This window comes from Ascaphus truei, chromosome 2, assembly GCF_040206685.1.
Source record: "Ascaphus truei isolate aAscTru1 chromosome 2, aAscTru1.hap1, whole genome shotgun sequence".
NCBI lineage: Eukaryota > Metazoa > Chordata > Amphibia > Anura > Ascaphidae > Ascaphus > Ascaphus truei.
Window position 1 is genome coordinate 291,663,019 of NC_134484.1, and position 19,397 is coordinate 291,682,415.

Genomic DNA, 19,397 nt, shown 5'->3' on the forward strand with positions numbered 1-19,397 from the left:
AAACTGTTCCACTTCTCGGCAGACCTGTTTCCCAGTAGACACCGGATTCAAAATGCTCGGAAGCAAAGACGCTCTGACAAACAGGACTGGTTGCAGAAATCTGGGTCTCAAGGTGACCATTCTAGTAGTCAGAGGTCACAAGTGATGGCTGGGGATGCTCAGAGGGAGGGGGGTATGGGCCCTGGAGATTTACCAGACCTATACCTCCCTGATTTTTGCCAGAGGCAAAGGGAAGACCCAGTCCTTGCTAGACAGTATGAAAAGGTGGTAAAAATTGATGAGCAGATTTTGAATGCACAGGGGGTGATAGTATTCCCCCATTTTGAATTATCAAATGATATCCTGTATAGGGTGAATAGGCAGACACAAACAGGGGAGGTCACCAGACAGATATTGGTTCCCAAGGCGTTTTTTTTAAATCTGTGTTCACTCTAGCCCATACTGTCCCTTGGGGTGGTCACCTGGGCAGGGATAAAACATTGGACTGGATTTCATCCCGATTCTATTGGCCAGGGATGCATAGTGATATTGCTAAGTTATGTGCGGCATGTCCGGAGTGCCAGCTAACTAGTCCGAAGGGACAAAGACAAGCCCCTTTGGTCCTCTATCCTTGGTGTCAGTTCCCTTTTTAGAGGATTGGGGTAGACTTGGTAGGACCTCTAGAACCTTCTGCGAAAGGACACAGGTTTATTCTTGTAATAGTTGACTATGCAACAAGATATCCTGAGGCGTTCCCCCTGAGAACAGCAACGGCGAAGCAAGTAGCCAACAAGTTGTTGGAGCTGTTCTCACGGGTTGGACTTCCCCAGGTTAATGTAGACAGACCAAGGTACAAATGTTATGGCTAAACTGATGCAGGATGTCTTAAAATTACTAGAGGTCAAGTCTGTTCGGACATCGGTCTACCATCCACAGACTGATGGATTGGTGGAAAGATTTAACCGAACTCTAAAAGGGATGCTGAGGAAATTTGTAGATTCAGAGAAGAGAGCCTGGGATGAACTTCTCCCTTTTCTGCTGTTTGCAGTGCGGGAAGTTCCCCAGGCCTCCACGGGATTCTCTCCATTTGAACTGCTGTATGGCCGCCAACTAAAGGAGTCCTGTGAGGAGCAGCGGTCCCCTTCTAAGAATACCCTGCAATATGTACTAGACCTTAGGAAGCGCCTAGATGTGGTCGGCCATTCTGCTAGGGAGAATCTTAGATCAGCCCAGGACAGTCAGGAGAGACATTACAATCAGAATGCTCGCATGAGAGTGTTTCACCCGGGAGACCAGGTGATGTTATTATTACTCAGTTGAGAGAGTAAACTCCTGGCCAAATGGCAGGGTCCATTCGAAGTACTCTGCCACATGGGTGATGTGGATTACGAGATCGCTCAACCAGAGTCCAGGAAGGGTAAACAAATTTACCATGTGAACTTGCTGAAACCCTGGAAGATGCAGCGGTCTCTATTCATCCACCCGGTGGAGGAGGAAACGGACTTGGGTCCTCAGCCCCCACGGGAGAACATCGTGGGTGACTATAATATCCCAATGGGTAAACAGTTGTCCTCTGAACAAAAAGGGGACTTGTTAGCAATAGTTACACAATTCCATGATGTTTTTTCTGATTTACCAGGGCAATCTAACTTAATTTCACATGCGATCGAGACAGCACCTGGGGTAAAAATATGTTCCCGTCCTTATAGGTTGCCTGATAGTCATAGGGCCCTGGTAGAGAAGGAGTTACAAGAAATGTTACACTTAGGATTGATTGAGGTATCATGCAGTGAGTGGTGTAGTCCATAGTTATGGTCCCTAAACCCGATGGGAAGGTAAGATTTTATGTGGACCTACCAAAGGGCAATGCGGTATCCAAGTTTGACGCACATCCGATGCCAAGGGTGGACGAGTTAATGGACGCCCTTGGTAACGCGGAATATATATCCACGCTGGACTTAACAAAAGGATACTGGAAAATACCCTTAGAGGAAAAGTCCAAGTGCAAAACAGCCTTTGCCACTCCCATGGGTTTATACCAGTTTGTGACAATGCCATTTGGACTGCATGGATCCCAAACCACATTTCAGAGACTCATGGATAAGGTGCTGAGACCCCATAGGGCTTATGACGCAGCCTACCTAGGTGACATTGTCATTTATAGTAAACACTGGTGGGCCCATCTAAATAGGCTGAAAGCGGTCCTCAAATCTCTAAGAGAGGCAGGGCTCACAGCCAACCCTAAGAAATGTGCCTGGGGTAAGGCGGAAACCAAATACTTAGCGTATGCAGTACGAGGTGGAAAAGTAAGGCCACTAGCTGACAAGGTAGTTGCCCTGAAAGAAGTTCTGACCCCCCAAACAAAAACGCAGGTACGCTCTCTGCTAGGTTTAGCAGGATACTACCGGCGGTTCATCCCCAACTACTCGGAAGTGGCAGTAGAGTTGAAAAAATTGGTGAAACAGCAGGAACCCAGAAAAAGCACCGATCAACTCACCAGAGGTAGCAAAAAATAAAAAAGGTTTATTGAATTACATTGTTAAAAACAAAAAACAAACTAACATAAAAAACAAAATCTCCTACATGTTTCAGGCTCTCCAGCCCTTTCATTTTTGGGTCTCTCAGATTATTTCTCAGATTCTCTGTATTGCTATTTTTGGAGCTGGGAGTAGTTACCTATACAAGATTACTCGGAACTCCTTTAAGGAACATCACAAAAAAGTGTGCCCCTACACAAGTGATATGGTCAGGGGAGTGTCAGAGAGCCTTTGAGGACATAAAAAGGTGTCTATCAGAGGGTTCCATCCTTAGAAGCCCAGATAGTGCAAACTGATGCATCAGAGATAGGGCTAGGGGCAGTGTTGTCACAACAGTTTGAGGGAGTTGAACACCCTATCCTTTTCCTGAGTAGGAAATTGTTCCTGAGGGGAAAAAAACTACTCAGTGATTGAGAAGGAGTGCCTCGCAGTAAAGTGGGCAATCGAGGCTTTGAGGCATTACCTGGCAGGAGTCCATTTTACTCTGGTGACGGACCATGCTCCACTGAAGTGGTTAAATAGTATGAAAGATTCCAATGCTAGATTAACTAGGTGATATATGGCCCTCCAACCCTTCTCATTTGAGATTCAGTACAGGCCGGGAAAATAGAACGCAAATGCTGACTTCTTTTCTAGAGAAGGAGTGGATGGTCGGGCTCCAGCCGTGCGTAGCCCCAGCCACACACTAACAGGGGAGGAATGTGACAGGGTAAATAAAAACCACCAGCATATGTTTAGTCTGCAGTACAGCAGTGATGAGGTTAACTTCAGCTGGGAAGCTCATGGCAATTAGTTGGATCCCAGCTGCCTAATCAAGGTATGTTAAAAACCCCAGGATGTACACACATGCAGCCTAGCTGGTCAGGAGACAGGATTGAGTTACTGAAGGGATTACTGATATAAGGTCTGTTTGCAAAGTACATGGTTGATGAACTGTTGTGTCCTGCATGCTGAAGAGAAACTGCTTTGTTTGCCATACTGAAGAGAAACTGCTTTTGTTTGCCATGCTGAAGTGAAACTGCTTTGTTTGCCATGTTGAAGATAAGCTAATTTGTTTTGTTTGCTGAAGAGAAGCTATTTTGTTTTGTGTTCTGTATGTTTTAAGGCTAAATAAATAAGTCTAGTCAAGAGACCCCGCGTGTGTAGTTGCGTGTACCCTGCAACAGGCGGGCTTAAAACCTGGGAAGGAGGAGCCACTAACCTCCAACAGCTGAAAAAGCTGAGAATAGGTTAACAAAACACAAAACCCCAGCAAGCTCTTTTTGGGAACCCCTGACCCCTGAGCCCTCGCAATATATATATATATATATATATATATATATATATATATATATATATATATATAATCAAAAAAATAAATAGATGATACCGTTCTGTGGCTAACGAAATGCTTTTATTTGTGCGAGCTTTCGAGATACACTGATCTCTTCTTCCGGCGATGTTACAATGTTATGAAGCAAAAGGTAAACTTAAAAACAGTGTCTCTTGGAATGTTATCTGTGCTGTTCCTTCCCCTGGTGTGGATGTGTTTTATGGCTAGAGGTGTCAAAAGGTTACTGTGAAAGCAAGTTAAGAAAGAGTGTGTATGTGTATCAGTGTGAATAAAAATGAATGGAGAGACCACAGTGTATACAGTACTTTACACAAGGTGTGTGTGGAGTGGGACTGGATATAAATGGTGTGGGTGGGTGTGGAAATGTGAGAGTTAGTAGCACAACTAAAAGTGTGTGTGGATACTTAGTGGTCCCTATTGGTGTATAGGGATGGAAAAACAAGTAGTATTAGTATGTGTGAGAGACAGCTGTGTGTGCAAACATATAGCACAGTATGTACAGACATGGCCTTTAGCGCTTATGGGACGAGCGTTCACTACTGTCAGTAATGACTCATAAAATTTCGATCTCTGTTTAGGCCACTGCTAAGTGTCCCGAACAGTTGCATAGGACCACTAAGTATCCACACACACTTTTAGTTGTGCTACTAACTCTCACATTTCCACACCCACCCACACCATTTATATCCAGTCCCACTCCACACACACCTTGTGTAAAGCACTGTATACACTGTGGTCTCTCCATTCATTTTTATTCACACTGATACACATACACACTCTTTCTTAACTTGCTTTCACAGTAACCTTTTGACACCTCTAGCCATAAAACACATCCACACCAGGGGAAGGAACAGCACAGATAACATTCCAAGAGACACTGTTTTTAAGTTTACCTTTTGCTTCATTCATTGTAACATCGCCGGAAGAAGAGATCAGTGTATCTCGAAAGCTCGCACAAATAAAAGCATTTCGTTAGCCACAGAACGGTATCATCTATTTATTTTTTTGATTATTGAAGCTCGGCTAACACGGTACTGATACCTCTACATATATATATATATATATATGCAAACACAGAAAAAGAAAACCTCTAAAGTAGCACTCAGACAAATGTTTGCAAAAATAGAAAAGGTACTTTAATTAAATCCAAAAAATAACAGACATACAAACAACTGACTGGAGAGCCTGCCTGACTAAAAATAAGGAAAATAAGTGGACAAAAAAACCCCCAAAAGAAATAAAAATAAAACACAATATAATAGACCCAAAAGAAATTATTGAGAGATAATGCCCTTAGAATACTCGCTTACTGAGGGAACAAAAATTCCCGCAGTGAAGCAATACAGACCGGCCGGTCACCATATGTATGATAGACTTAAGGACATCAAAGGTCTACAGAAATAAACATGAAAAAATGCACAAAAAAAAAAAAAACCCAACATGAGTGCTGTACTGATGGCAGTAGAAAGATCAATAGCAAAAAATTAACCTATTACAACTCAGATGGTACTAGAGCAAGGGAGACCTATAAATAAGTTCATTTAGTGACCCAAATACATAAATGAAAGTACATGGGAAAAAAAGGAGAAATGGGATAAACAATGATACTCAGCTCCTTGATATAGAGGTCACTGCAATCATAAATCAGCACAGAGAGCTTGTTTTTCCACAGGAAGGTGGAGAGATCTCTCCCGGCTGGGAAGCCGTTGCTGTTGCTCTGGTCCCCCAGTCCTGCGAGGAGCTAGGCTGCTGGGACCAACTGGGACTCCAACCCAGGATAAAGATACAGATACAGATTGCTGCAAAGAGCTTGTTTTTCCATAGGAAGGTGGAGAGAACTCTCCCGGCTAGGAAGCCGTTGCTGTTGCTCTGGTCCCCCAGTCCTGCGAGGAGCTAGGCTGCTGGGACCAGCTGGGACTACAACCCAGGATAAAGATACAGATACAGATTGCTGCGAAGAGCTTGTTTTTCCATAGGAAGGTGGAGAGAACTCTCCCGGCTAGGAAGCCGTTGCTGTTGCTCTGGTCCCCCAATCCTGCGAGGAGCTAGACTGCTGGGACCAGCTGGGACCCCAACCCAGGATAAAGATCAAGATCACTGCGAGGCTGGACACAGCCTGCTCCCCGGAACCGTGTTCCTGTTGCTACTGGAGCGGCAAAACAGATAAGACTTTATTCTTATACGTATCGTTATCCTTTGTGTAGCATGTTTTGGGCATGACCAGATTAGCTGGCTGTCCTGTTAGTAAGGGCTCAAGAAGTAAGTTAGTGTCCCTAACGGGACTAGGCTTTAATTTTGAAGAAAATCATTTCTTAAAGGGACAGTGCACCCGTACTTTATTTTGGTTGTGGCTAATAAACCACTAGTGTTTAAAGTTTCCCATTGTGTCTAGCGTCATACTGACCCCGCCGCGAGGCCGTCCTGCCACAATATATATATATATATATATATATATATATATATATATATATATATATATATAATCAAAGGCTCCTTACCAGGCAGACCAGAGAATCCAGGGAATCCAAAGCAGGCACAGCAAGGAAGAGACAGCACACTTGTTAGCAAAAAGAATTGTATTAGTGAAGCAGGCACAAAACACCAACGTTTCGGTCCTAAAAACAGGACCTTTATCAAGGGAGTGCTTACCACAGATAGACCATAACCACCAATATATACCCATAACTAACTACCTTAATTAAAGACAAAATTGCACACACCTGTGTAACTGCAACCTCCTCCGGTGAGGAACAGATGACATCATCACCTGGCGTCTATCTCATGTGCTCACTGCAGTAAGGAGCATCATGGGTAATTAGGGAAACTATGGGAGACCCCCCTCAGTCACAGGAACGGGCTCTACTGTGCATGTGTAGTGCTCAAGTACTGGGTTGCCTAGCAACCCAGAACTTGAGCACTACACATGCACAGTAGAGCCCGTTCCTGTGACTGAGGGGGGTCTCCCATAGTTTCCCTAATTACCCATGATGCTCCTTACTGCAGTGAGCACATGAGATAGATGCCAGGTGATGATGTCATCTGTTCCTCACCGGAGGAGGTTGCAGTTACACAGGTGTGTGCAATTTTGTCTTTAATTAAGGTAGTTAGTTATGGGTATATATTGGTGGTTATGGTCTATCTGTGGTAAGCACTCCCTTGATAAAGGTCCTGTTTTTAGGACCGAAACGTTGGTGTTTTGTGCCTGCTTCACTAATACAATTCTTTTTGCTAACAAGTGTGCTGTCTCTTCCTTGCTGTGCCTGCTTTGGATTCCCTGGATTCTCTGGTCTGCATGGTAAGGAGCCTTTGATTGTATTCATTCATATGGGACTAAGCACCTGTCCTCATCTGTATTTGTGTGCCATCTGCTCTGTTATATATATATATATATATATATATATATATATATATATATATATATATGTATATAAGTGTCAAAAAGGAGTGCTATGGAGCATGGCATATGTATACAACAGAGAAGCCCACTGCTACATCCAACATGACAGAAATACAAAGTAAAATACTTATATATTCTATTGAAAATTTTTTTTTTACTATGTATTTCTGTCATGTTGGATGTAGCATTAAGCTTCTCTGTCGTCTGTTGTATAGATTGTAGGGGAGACAGGTGAGAGGCAGGAAGGCCAGACATCAGGAGGTTACAGTAATCGAGACGGGAGAGAATGAGTGACTGAGTCAAAGTTTTAGCAGTCGAGTAACATAGGAAAGGGCATATCTTTGTTATATTGTGGAGGAAAAAGGAACAGGTTTTAGATATGTTTTGAATGTGAGGGGTGAATATGAGAGAGGAGTCGAGTGTGACCCTTAGGAAGCGTGTTTGGGCTACAGGGTGAATGATGGTACTTCCAACAGTAATGTGGAAGGAGGTGGTAGGGCCAGGTTTGGGAGGAAGTATGAGGAGCTCTGTTTTTGCCATGTTAAGTTTAAGTTGGTGGAGAGCCATCTAGGATGATATAGCAGAGAGACATTCAGAAACGTTGGTCTGTACAGAAGATGTAAGGTCAGGGGGCGAAAGGTAAATTTGTGTGTCGTCAGCATAGAGGTGATATTTAAATCCAAGAGATGTGATTAGGTCACCTAGAGAAAGTGTGTACAGAGAAAAGAGAAGAGGTCCCAGGACAGAGCCCTGGGGTACCCCACAGAGAGATCGATAGAGGAGGAGGTGGTGTTAGCAAAAGAGACACTGAAATTATGATGGGAGAGGTAAGAGGAGATCAAGGATAGAGCTTTGTTACGAATACCAAGAGTATGGAGAATGTGAAGGGGAAGAGGGTGGTCCATGGTGTCAAATGCTGCAGAGAGGTTGAGTAATATGAGCAGAGTGTAATCACCGCTGTCTTTGGCAGCATGGAGGTCATTAGTTATTTTAGTGAGGGCTGTGTCAGTGGAGTGAGCAGTGCGGAAGCCAGATTGTAGAAGGTCTAGGAGAGAATGGGTGTTGAGAAAGTTGAGCAAGCGAGAGAATACAAGACGTTCAAGAAGTTTAGAGGCAAAAAGCAGGAGGGAGACAGGTCGATAGTTAGAAAGACAGGTAGGGTCAAGCTTGCTGTTTTTGAGTAATGGTATAACTGTTGCATGTTTGAAGGAGGAGGGAAAGGTACCAGAGTAGAGGGAAGAGTTAAAAATGTGTGTGAGTGTAGGGATAATGGTAGGAGCAAGAGGTTTTAGGAGATGGAGTGTGGCGGTGGACGGATTAACCAGGCCAATAATAAAGGTATTATGCCCGGCTGGTTAACCCTAAACCGTGTTTGGACAGAAGGGCTTAAAATGTATTGCAACCATCAGCCTATATTTTCCCCTACACTATCTTTTTGTCCATGTTTTGCAGCTAAGAAGCTTACTGCAGTTACACTGAATAATGAAAGTGTGCTAGCTGTTTGCGACACAATGTCGAGCTGCAAGCACTGTGCCACGCGTTGATTGAAGAAGTGTGCCCATGAATAAGTAGCTGCTTTCAAGATAGGTATCAGTTTCCAGACCACACACGATGAAACAGCAAAGTCAACTGAATAAGTGGTCTGCGGTTTAGCTGAAGTGCCTTCTTGATACATAGTATCCTGCTGTCTTGTTATTCACTTGAGTTGAAGTAGTGGCGCGTTTCTGCGGTTAACGATCAAAGCCAGGACGGATACATTGAATGCCGGCTTGTAACCCAGACCGAGTATAGGTCAAATCGCAGCCCACATCACAGAGCACCTTCAATTAAGTGGATATCTTGAATCCTTGATGGAGAAGGATTTAGGAGTGCTTGTAGACAGCAGGCTTAGTCATAGTGCCCAAAGTCATGCAGTAGCTGCAAAGGCAAAAAAGATCTTATCTTGCATCAAACGGGCAATGGATGGAAGGGAAGTAAACATATTTATGCCCCTTTACAAGCATTAGTAAGAACACACCTTGAATATGGAGTACAATTTTGGGCACCAATCCTAAGCAAAGACATTATGGAACTAGAGAGAGTGCAGACAAGAGCCACCAAATTAATAAAGGGAATTTACAATCTAACTTATGAGGAGAGGCTAGCTAAATTAGACTTATTTACATTAGAAAAGACGCGTCTAAGAGGGGATATGATAACTATATACAAATATATTCATGGACAATACAAGGAGCTTTCAAAATAACTATTCATCACACGGCAGTACAAAGGACTTGGGGCCATCCCTTAAGGTTGGCGTAAAGAATATTTCACCGGCAACAAAGGAAATGGTTCTTTACAGTAAGGGCAGTTAAAATGTGGAATTCATTACCCATGGAGACTGTTATGGCAGATACAATAGATTTGTTCAAAAAAAGGTTGGATATCTTTTTAGAAAGGAAAGGTATACAAGGATATACCAAATAAGTATACATGGGAAGGATGTTGATCCAGGGATTAATCTGATTGCCAATTCTTGGAGTCAGGAAGGAATTTATTTTTCCCCTTATGAGATATCATTGGATGATACACTGGCGACACACTTTATTTGAGCTCGGCTAGTCCCACGAATTCGGGTATACCCGGGTGTATTGAGGTTTGTGACTGTTTTCTGCCCGAGTGCATTGAGGTATTTTCCAGGCAGGGATTGAAACATTTTATTCCTGCTGGCTGCAATACTGCACAGTATATATATATATATACTGCATTACAATTCATGAATTTATGCCATCTGGTAGACACGCGAAGCATTGCAGCCTATTAAATCCTAATCATTATCATTTAACAGATCAGCTGCCCGTCAGCCAGGCATGAACCCAGGCTGGGAAGGCAAACGCAACGGGGCTTGTCAGAGGTGAGGAGTGGCGCATTCCAGGAATCTGCCAGGTACATACTGGGTATTTGCTCGAATAAAGTGTGTCGGTGCAGTATGACTCTTGGGTTTTTGGTTTGCCTTCCTCTGGATCAATAAGTAAGTATAGATATAGGATAAAGTATCTGTTGTCTAAATTTAGCATAGGTTGAACTTGATGGACGTACGTCTTTTTTCAACCTCATCTACTATGTAACTACAGTATGTAGCTTGTGTTAGGAAAGAGCTAGCACTCTAATTTTTGGAGTGCAGTTAAGTAAAAAGAAACCATAAACAAACATATAAGGTTTATCATTGTTGCATAAGCAGAACATACATTTATAAATAAACTGTATTGTAATGGTGTTTTAAAATGTACAGGCAGGAATCCTTTCCTGTCCTGAATCCATTAACATGTCCTGAGGGATTATTCATCTCTGAACTACAAAAGGCACCCTGCTACGGTGGTGCCCCAGTGTCTATGAGAAGTTCGGAGTTGAAAAGCCTCAGAGACACTAGATGTTAGGGTAGACAGGATTTTGTTAAGTGCCAGATACGTGTGTGAAGTATGGGCACTTCACACTTGATAGCCAAACCCCAGACTTATTGTCGTCAGGTAAGTGGTTGGGCCCGGTATGCTAAGTAGCTCAGGTGTGAGGTTAGCACATGCTCTGTGCAAACCGTGAAGCAACTTCTGCCCTCTCTGTAAGTGTGGCAGGACGGACTGTAGGTGAGGTCAGTCAATAGTCCACACGTGTAGTTTCAGGTAGAAATATTAAGTGCTATACAAAAATGACACTAGATGGCGCTCATACACTCTAAAAACACAACACAAACCATGCAGTGAAATATAGTGACTGGTGAAATCAGAATAAATCAAAAATAAAAATAAAGTGCACGAAGTGATAAACAAACACTCAAACCCTTAAGGACTGTTTCACGGTCCACAAAGTACAAAGGAGAAGAATCAGGGGAGCGTCAGTGCCTAAGGAAAAAACGTGATACTCGCATAGTGCAATAAGTTAACAATACACATACACAGGCAGAGCTATCATAAGAGCACAGTAAGGCTAGATATCAATGATCACTAAGTATCAGAAATACTAGCTATGTATGGACATCTATAATAGAAAATATCCCATACACAAAGGAGCAACAATTAGGAGGTAGAATTCCAAAAGAGAGACACCAATCCAAAACTTAAAAAATGTAGATATTTATCCAGCATTGATAAAATTGGAGGCTTACAGGATTCCGGAAAGGTAACAGCAAGTTTGTACACATGTAGATTCCAGCCGAGTCGCGTTCTCGGGATCTCTGCACGATGCTGCTTCCTCACACGGTCTCCGACCTGCGCTGCTTCAGGGGGCCGATACGTCACTTCCGGGTTCTTCAACTCGTATAGCGGACGCCACCGGAACTCCACAGCAGGCTCTCTCCCTCTGGATCTCACAAGAGGGGTTACGCTCTACGCCCCCTCATGTCCCTGCTTCCCCCCCATTTCCCCCCCCCTGCTTCTCCCCGGTCCCGTGTCAGAGAGCACGGCGGGTGATGGGAGCGGGGATGCCCCCTCATGTCCCCGCTTCCCCCCCGCTTCCCCCCCGGTCCCGCATCAAAGAGCGCACCGGGTGATGGGAGCGGGGATGCCCCCTCATGTCTTTGCTTCCCCCGCTTCCCCTCGGTCCCGTGTCAAAGAGTGCGGCGGGTGATGGGAGCGGGGATGCCCCCTCATGTCCCCGCTTCCCACCTGTTTCCCCCCGGTCCCGCGTCAGAGAGCGTGCCGGGTGATGGGAGCGGGGATGCCCCCTCATGTCCTTGCTTCCCCCACTTCCCCCCGGTCCTGCGTCAGAGAGCGTGCCGGGTGATGGGAGCGGGGATGCCCCCTCATGTCCCCGCGGAGCAGGAGATGGGCGGGGGGGGAACGTAGTGGTGCTAGTCGCGGCCTTTCCAAAAGGTGTGTAGAGAAAGAGTGTGTGTGTGGGCATGGGAGAATGTGTGTGTGTATATGGGAGAGTGTGTGTGTGTATATATAGGTGTGTGTGTGTGTGTGTGTGTGTCTCCCCTCTCTCTGGTCTCCCCTGTCTCCCCTCTCTCTGGTCTCCACCATCTCCCCTCTCTCTGGTCTCCCCCGTCTCCCCTCTCTCTGGTCTCCCCGTATCCCTTCTCTCTGGTCTCCCCCATCTCCCCTCTCTCTGGTCTCCACCATCTCCCCTCTCTCTGGTCTCCCCCGTCTCCTCTCTTTCTCTGGTCTCCCCGTCTCCCCTCTCTCTGGTCTCCCCTATCTCTGGTCTCCCCGTCTCCCCTCTCTCTGGTCTACCCCGTCTCCCCTCTCTCTGGTCTCCCCCGTCTCCCCTCTCTCTGGTCTCCCCTGTCTCCTCTCTCTCTGGTCTCCCGTCTCCCCTCTCTCTGGTCTACCCCGTCTCCCCTCTCTCTGGTCTCCCCTCTCCCTGGTCTCCCCGTCTCCCCTCTCTCTGGTCTACCCCGTCTCCCCTCTTTCTGGTCTCCCCTCTCTCTGTTCTCCCCCGTCTCCCCTCTCTCTGGTCTCCCCTCTCTCTGGTCTCCCGTCTCTCTGGTCTCCCCTCTCTCTGGTCTCCCCTCTCTCTGGTCTCCCCTCTCTCTGGTCTCCCCTCTCTCTGGTCTCCCCTTTCTCTGGTCTCCCCTTTCTCTGGTCTCCCCCGTCTCCCCTCTCTCTGGTCTCCCCTCTCTCTGGTCTCCCCTCTCTCTGCTCTCCCCTCTCTCTGCTCTCCCCTCTCTCTGCTCTCCCCCGTCTCCCCTCTCTCCTCTCTCTGGTCTCCCCTCTCTCTGGTCTCCCCCGTCTCCCCTCTCTCTGTTCTCCCCTCTCTCTGGTCTCCCCTCTCTCTGGTCTCCCCTCTCTCTGGTCTCCCCTCTCTCCTCTCTCTGGTCTCCCCTCTCTCTGGTCTCCCCCATCTCCCCTCTCTCTGGTCTCCCCTCTCTCTAGTCTCCCCCGTCTCCCCTCTCTCTGGTCTCCCCTCTCTCTGGTCTCCCCTCTCTCTGGTCTCCCCTCCTCCCCCTCCTCTCCCTCCTCTCCCTCCTCTCCCTCTTCTCCCTCTCTCCCTCTTCTCCCTCTCTCCCTCTCCTCCCTCTCTCCCTCCTCTCCCTCTCTCCCTCCTCTCCCTCTCTCCCTCCTCTCCCCCTCTCTTTCTCTCCCCCTCTCTTTCTCTCCCCCTCTCTCTCTCCCTCTCTCTCTCCCTCTCTCTCTCTCTCTCTCTCTCTCTCTCTCTCTCCTCTCTCTCTCTCTCTCCCCCTCTTTCTCCCCCTCTCTCTCTCTCTCTCTCTCCCCCTCTTTCTCCCCTCTCTCTCTCTCTCTCTCTCTCTCTCTCTCTCTCTCTCTCTCTCTCTCTCCCCTTCTCCCTCTCTGTATCTGGATATCTTATTTACCCTATATATCTTAACTGTCCTATACTACACCAAAATAACTTATACTGCTTTCTTCCAGATCTGACTCAAGCTTCACACAGAAGACATCAGAACCCCCCCTAACCCAGAAGACAGGTAGGGAACACATCCCCTCTAACTTATAACATTGCGGGAATAAGTATATATCAGTACAAATTCTCACATGTCTGCAAGTGAAGTGAAATAATGGGACCTTGCTGGGAGATTATATACCTAGAAGAGCAGGGGCTGGCCTGCCACAAACTGCTCAATAAGCAGCTGCAGGTGATTTGCTAAATATATTAATTATACCATAGTAGTGTTGCCCTTTAGGAGCGTGCTGCTTTGAATTAAAATAGGCCCAACAAATATTGTAAAACAAATATATAATCACAGCGCTTCTCCATATAAAGAGCATGCAGCTAGAGAAAGAATTGGCCATACAAATGTGCAAAACAAAAAGTTAATCCCTGCGCTTCTCCCTTTGGGATAGCAATCAATGGGGAATATATATATGTATGGTGTAAATACCTATAAGAAAAAAGGAGACTTTTGGTATACAGTACATCCTTTGATCAAATAATGCCAAGCCTGCTAACCATGTCAAGGTAAGTCTCTATAGCAGGTCCCTACGCTAAAAGCATACTAGTGTTATGTGAAATAATAACTAGCAGTACCTGACTTCACCCTGTCATAGTAAGGTACTGGCAAGTTGGGGTAGGTGGGGAAAATTATTCCCACGAGAGGATTGGGTGTATATGTTAGGTATACGACCGTTAACCCTATAAAATTGCCTGCAACCCACTCGCAGTCAGATTCATCTTAGATTTTACCAAGAAGCGTCCAAGTACAGCGTCAACGGTTCCGGAGTGTGAGGGGTTAACTACACCATAACGAAGAATTGCACCTCTCTTCCAGAATTCGTTTGAGCTAAAGATTCCCGAACAAGTCCTTTAAGGACATTACGAAAGACTTTCTTTTGGCGGAGATAGAGGGCTGGCAAGTTGCACCCCTAGTCAAGGACTGTCGCACGGCTTACATCGCACACCAACTTGTATGCGTTCAGGGGTGCCCAGAGACTTTGTTTTGTCCGTGGACATTCTATTTTGTTTTCCCATCCAGTAAGTGTATATTGACTGTAATTGTAAAGTATTGTGTGTTTGTCTTAAAAGGAAATAAATTACAATTTATTTTACTCATCTTGTATGCTCAGTCCAGAATATCGGTATAATTTGTTGGTAAGCCCTGGTCTACCGTGACAGGCTTATATTTACTGGTGGAAGCGGCGGGATGCTGATTGAGCCTACAGTATGATATAGTCTCCTGCAGGATTCTGTATCATAGTGGGGGAAACTCGTATATTGCGAGCTCCCCAGACAAGTGGCAAATCACACACACTTCACAAGAGCACATGATAAGTACACCTTTCCCTTTGCCATATACCTGTGCTAGCAGTCACACCATGAGTCAACGCTCAGGACGGTTCCGATCCTGGGACCGAGTGTGGATCGTGGAGCGGTATGAAGGCTATGGACTACCGACAGATGGTCGGTAAAAGGTGCATCTGGAGGAGGACTTGGAGAGTCATGAAGCCAGACTGGCTCCATTGGAGGGGTCTGGCACCAATCAGCCTGGAGTGCAGGAGGTTAATCCAGCTCCAGGGCTGCAAGGACATGGGGAGGGAGCAAGTGACCACCTGGATATTTGTGGCTTGGCGCCAGTGGGTATGGAAGAGGTAGTTGCTGTGGCTGCCGGACTAACTGCCCCTGGGCTCACAGCTCTCCTGGCCGCATGGGGATAAAGGGCTTCAGCAGCGGAGCGTATACAGATGCTGGCTGCAGTGCATGGAAAAGCCCCCCACTGCCACCTTGTCAACGGGGAACAGGATATTCCCCAGATGGACCATCACAGCTTCTGCAAGTTCGTGGATGGCACGGATGAGATAGATGCCTTTCTCAATGACTTTGAAATGCAGTGTCTCCGGTACTGGGTCCCACGATGAGACATGGTGCTGCGACTGCGTCCTTTGTTATCCGGTAAAGCCAAGCAGACTATGCAGGGTATTCCACGTGTGGACGCCGATGACTACAGTCATATTAAAAGTATGCTGCTCACACAGTATGCCCTCACACCAGAAGCATACCGGGGCAAGTTCCGGACTGGGGAGAAGTACCCTCGGGAATCCTATGTGGACTATGGCGCCTGCATGGCTTTGCAGGGGACCCAGTGGGTGGAGGGGTACGGGATCACCAAGTTCCATACACTACTGGACTTGATGTTCCAGGAGCAGCTACTGCAGAGCTACCCTCGGATGTGAGGGCATGGGTATGTGGCCAGGAGGGCTCTGATGACAAAGAGAGCCGCTCCCAAGGGAGCCCAAACCACCCCTCAGTGGTCCCACAAGCCTGCAGCAGAAGGCGACGCACCCAAAGCTGCACAGTTTAGACACAAGAGGCAGTGTTTTATCTGCAACAAGGTCGGACATCTCAGGCCAGGCTGTCCGTAACCGGGACCGGTCCGAGGGACCCCATCAGGCGCAATGATCACAAGCTGTGAGGCCAGTCACCGATGTGCGACTGGCACACACAGAGGAGCCAAGCACAGCCATGGAATCAAACCACAGAGGGACGTACATGGGAGAACCTGCCCTTGCCACCTCGGGACCGGAAGCAGAGATCGGAGGACATAAGGTTGTGTCAGTGACGATGCAGCCCAGTGATTTCCGGCAGAAGCATCTGTGGAGGGTGACCATCGGGGACCGGCCATTGGACGGATTGCTGGACTCCGGTGCCACCATTACCCTAGTACGCCCTGATATGGTATGGCCAGAGGATTTGCTCCCGAGCACTGGGATGCAAGTGACCATGCCAGATGGAGGACTGTGGTCGCTCCATGTTGCCCGGGTCTTTTTGGATTGGGGTGCCGGTCATGGCATGAGGAAGGTGGGGGTATTGCCTGGGTTAATGCTGCAGTTTTGCTCAGCAATGACTTGGGGCATGTTACCTGTGTGTTCACATCAGAAATGGCTCCTGTTGCAGTGATTCCTAGGAGCCAGTCATCAGGGATCACCACAGAATTAACCCCTGTCCCCCTGCATTTGGGACCAACAGTTTCAACGGTCTCTGCGGAGACCAGACAGGTAAGCCAGACTACTGAGTCGCAACCAGTGACTGACTTACTGTTCCGTTTACCTGTTCCTGTTTCCCCTGACTTAGAGACTAAGGGGCTGATTCACTAAGCTCCGTTAAGTGGCTTTAAGAGTGCAAAGTACCCTTTAAGCCCGATAAGGCTGCAGTGAGATTCACTAAGCAGTGATAACTGCACTTTATCGCTCTTAAAAGGGCTTTTTTTAGCCCTCCGAGCAAAATGCGCACAATCAGACTATTGCGCTGATTTTTGCCAGTACAAGAGATTCACTAAGCAGCGCTAACTGATTCGGTCTTAAAAACCGCGCCAAACAAACGCGCCAGCTAAAGGCAGGCGCAAAAGAAGCTGGACTTAGAAAATATTTATTTGTTTACATTTCTGCAGGCACTACATCCATACAACAGGGCCGCAGGTGTCTCCGGCTGACCCAGGTGTATCCTGTGTGTAGGGACTAACAGCATGTGAGTGTACTGTTGTTTAGCCCTGTAGTATTTTTATTAAATTTTACGGTATCATACCATTGGTGCCTTATTTCTCCTTGCATTTCGGTGTATGGTGTTGCGAGCGTGTATCTGAAGAGAGGTCACATCGCCTGACAACACATATATGTACAGCCAGCCGGGAAGGAAGTGAAAGATACCTTTTGAGGCCCTTTATTATCTATTTTTAAGTAAGTAGCTGGCAACGGTGGGGGAGATCACGATTGACCAGAAGATACTGCGCAATGGTTGTTCTGTCTTGTATGATTTCAGATCTGGTTCTGCCATTCTAAAGGACTTAAGTGTGATCGGATTTCGGACTCATTCATCATCCCCACTACCAAGATTTTGGGACTTCATATTTTGTCAGGTTTATATACCCGATGCGCCAAGGATTATTTTGTTTTGCTCATTGTTTGTTAATTTTTGTGTATTTCCATTACCATCACAGGTTAGCAAGCCAGCGCTCTCTTTTTTAGAGTGGCGCAAAGAAAGGGAGCACATATTTCCAGAGGTAAAAGTCACCACGGTTTCCAAACCCTCTTTAGATTTAGTGCTCCTTGACAGCAAGAAAAAAAAGAAAAAATGATGTAGAGGACAGAGAGGAGGCATTAACAGGCGAAATAGAGTTAGAGGAAATAATGTTGAAGATCCCAGTATTTTCAACATCAGTAAACATACATTAACAGATGTTGAGAAAAAAGTTTTGGGTAAGGGACTAACATTCGCACCAGTTTGTGGGCCGAACAGCTTTAACATCTATATAGATGTGCAGAAATTTGCCAGAAAGTTGGCTTTAAAAAAGTATTTAATCGGGGGCGTGTCCAGGATGCCGATGAGAGCGGCTGTGTAGAAGAGGAGCTCCACAGACCCTGATATAAAAACAGCTGAATAAGCGCTTTTTCCCTCCTAAAAACACTCGCAATTGCTGCTACAAACCCCCTAATACCTCTAGCAGCAAGAATGGCGAGCAAACCGAAGTCCCAAGCCACCCCAGGAGTCACTAAATACTTCTCCCCCTCCTAGAAGAGCTCGGAGGCTGCTTTAAGATCACAAGATGGCGCCGGCTCCGCGAGCACACGTGGGCCCAAGCAGGCAACAACCGAACGGAGCAACACGGATACCCCATCACCACCGGAGGAAGAACTCACAAGAGCATTCATGCAGGAGATGATCTCCACAATGCTAAATAAGCTCCACTCCTCACTGCAAGATGACCTACGGGCCGCGGTAAAAGAACTTAAACAGGATATAACGGGCCTAATGGAGTGCACCACGGCCCTTGAGCTTAAGATGGCCGAAACCATGCAATCCCAGGAGGAGGCAGACAACGAAATATTCCGATTAGGCGCAGAAATAAACAGCCTAAGAGATTGCCTTGAGGACCAGGAGAATCGTGACAGACGCCAGAATATTAGAATTCGGGGCGTCCCAGAAGCGGTTCTGCCTGGTCAGCTCAAATCATATCTCCAGGACTTCTTTAACTCAATGTGCCCTGACCTCACACCAAAGCACATGGAGATGGACAGAGACCATCGTGCCCTAGGGCCACGCTCTGAAGACCCCAACCGGTCAAGGGACATAATAGCCCGCCTCCACAGATACTCTGTAAAAGAACAAATAATGGAGGCCTGCCGAACCAGGGAGATTATCAAGTTTAAAGATTCTCACCTCCAAATATACAATGATTTGTCTAAGCGGACAGTACTTCGGCGCCAAGAAATGCAACCATTAACATCCTTGCTCCGCGAGAAAAAGATCAAGTACAAATGGGGATTCCCATTTAAGCTGTCGGTACAAAAAATGGCAAATATCTCACGATAAGACACCCGGAGGATATCCCGCGGTTCGCAAAGGCTCTGGATCTAAACCCCCCTGCCGACTGGATCCAAGACCCCCCCCATTCCCAGGGGCAACATGCAGAGGAACCCCCGATCAGAACATCAGAGAGGCTGGCAGGCCAAAAACAATCGCGGTCTAGAAAGGAACCGCAGCAACCAACCACCACAGTTACCTCCAAGTTTATTCCCTCACCCAGTTGGACTAAACAGCGATCAAAGAAGTTCCCCTTAAAAGAAACTCCTGTCCCATGAGGCGACACAATCCTGGGTATGACATCCACAGATCCTGAAAACCGGAGAAGCGGGAACCCCGAACGCAAACCACAGAAATGCAGTCTAGCGGACGCACCGCAAAGAAAAGGGGGATAACTGCCAATGGAAATCCTGCGACTTACCTC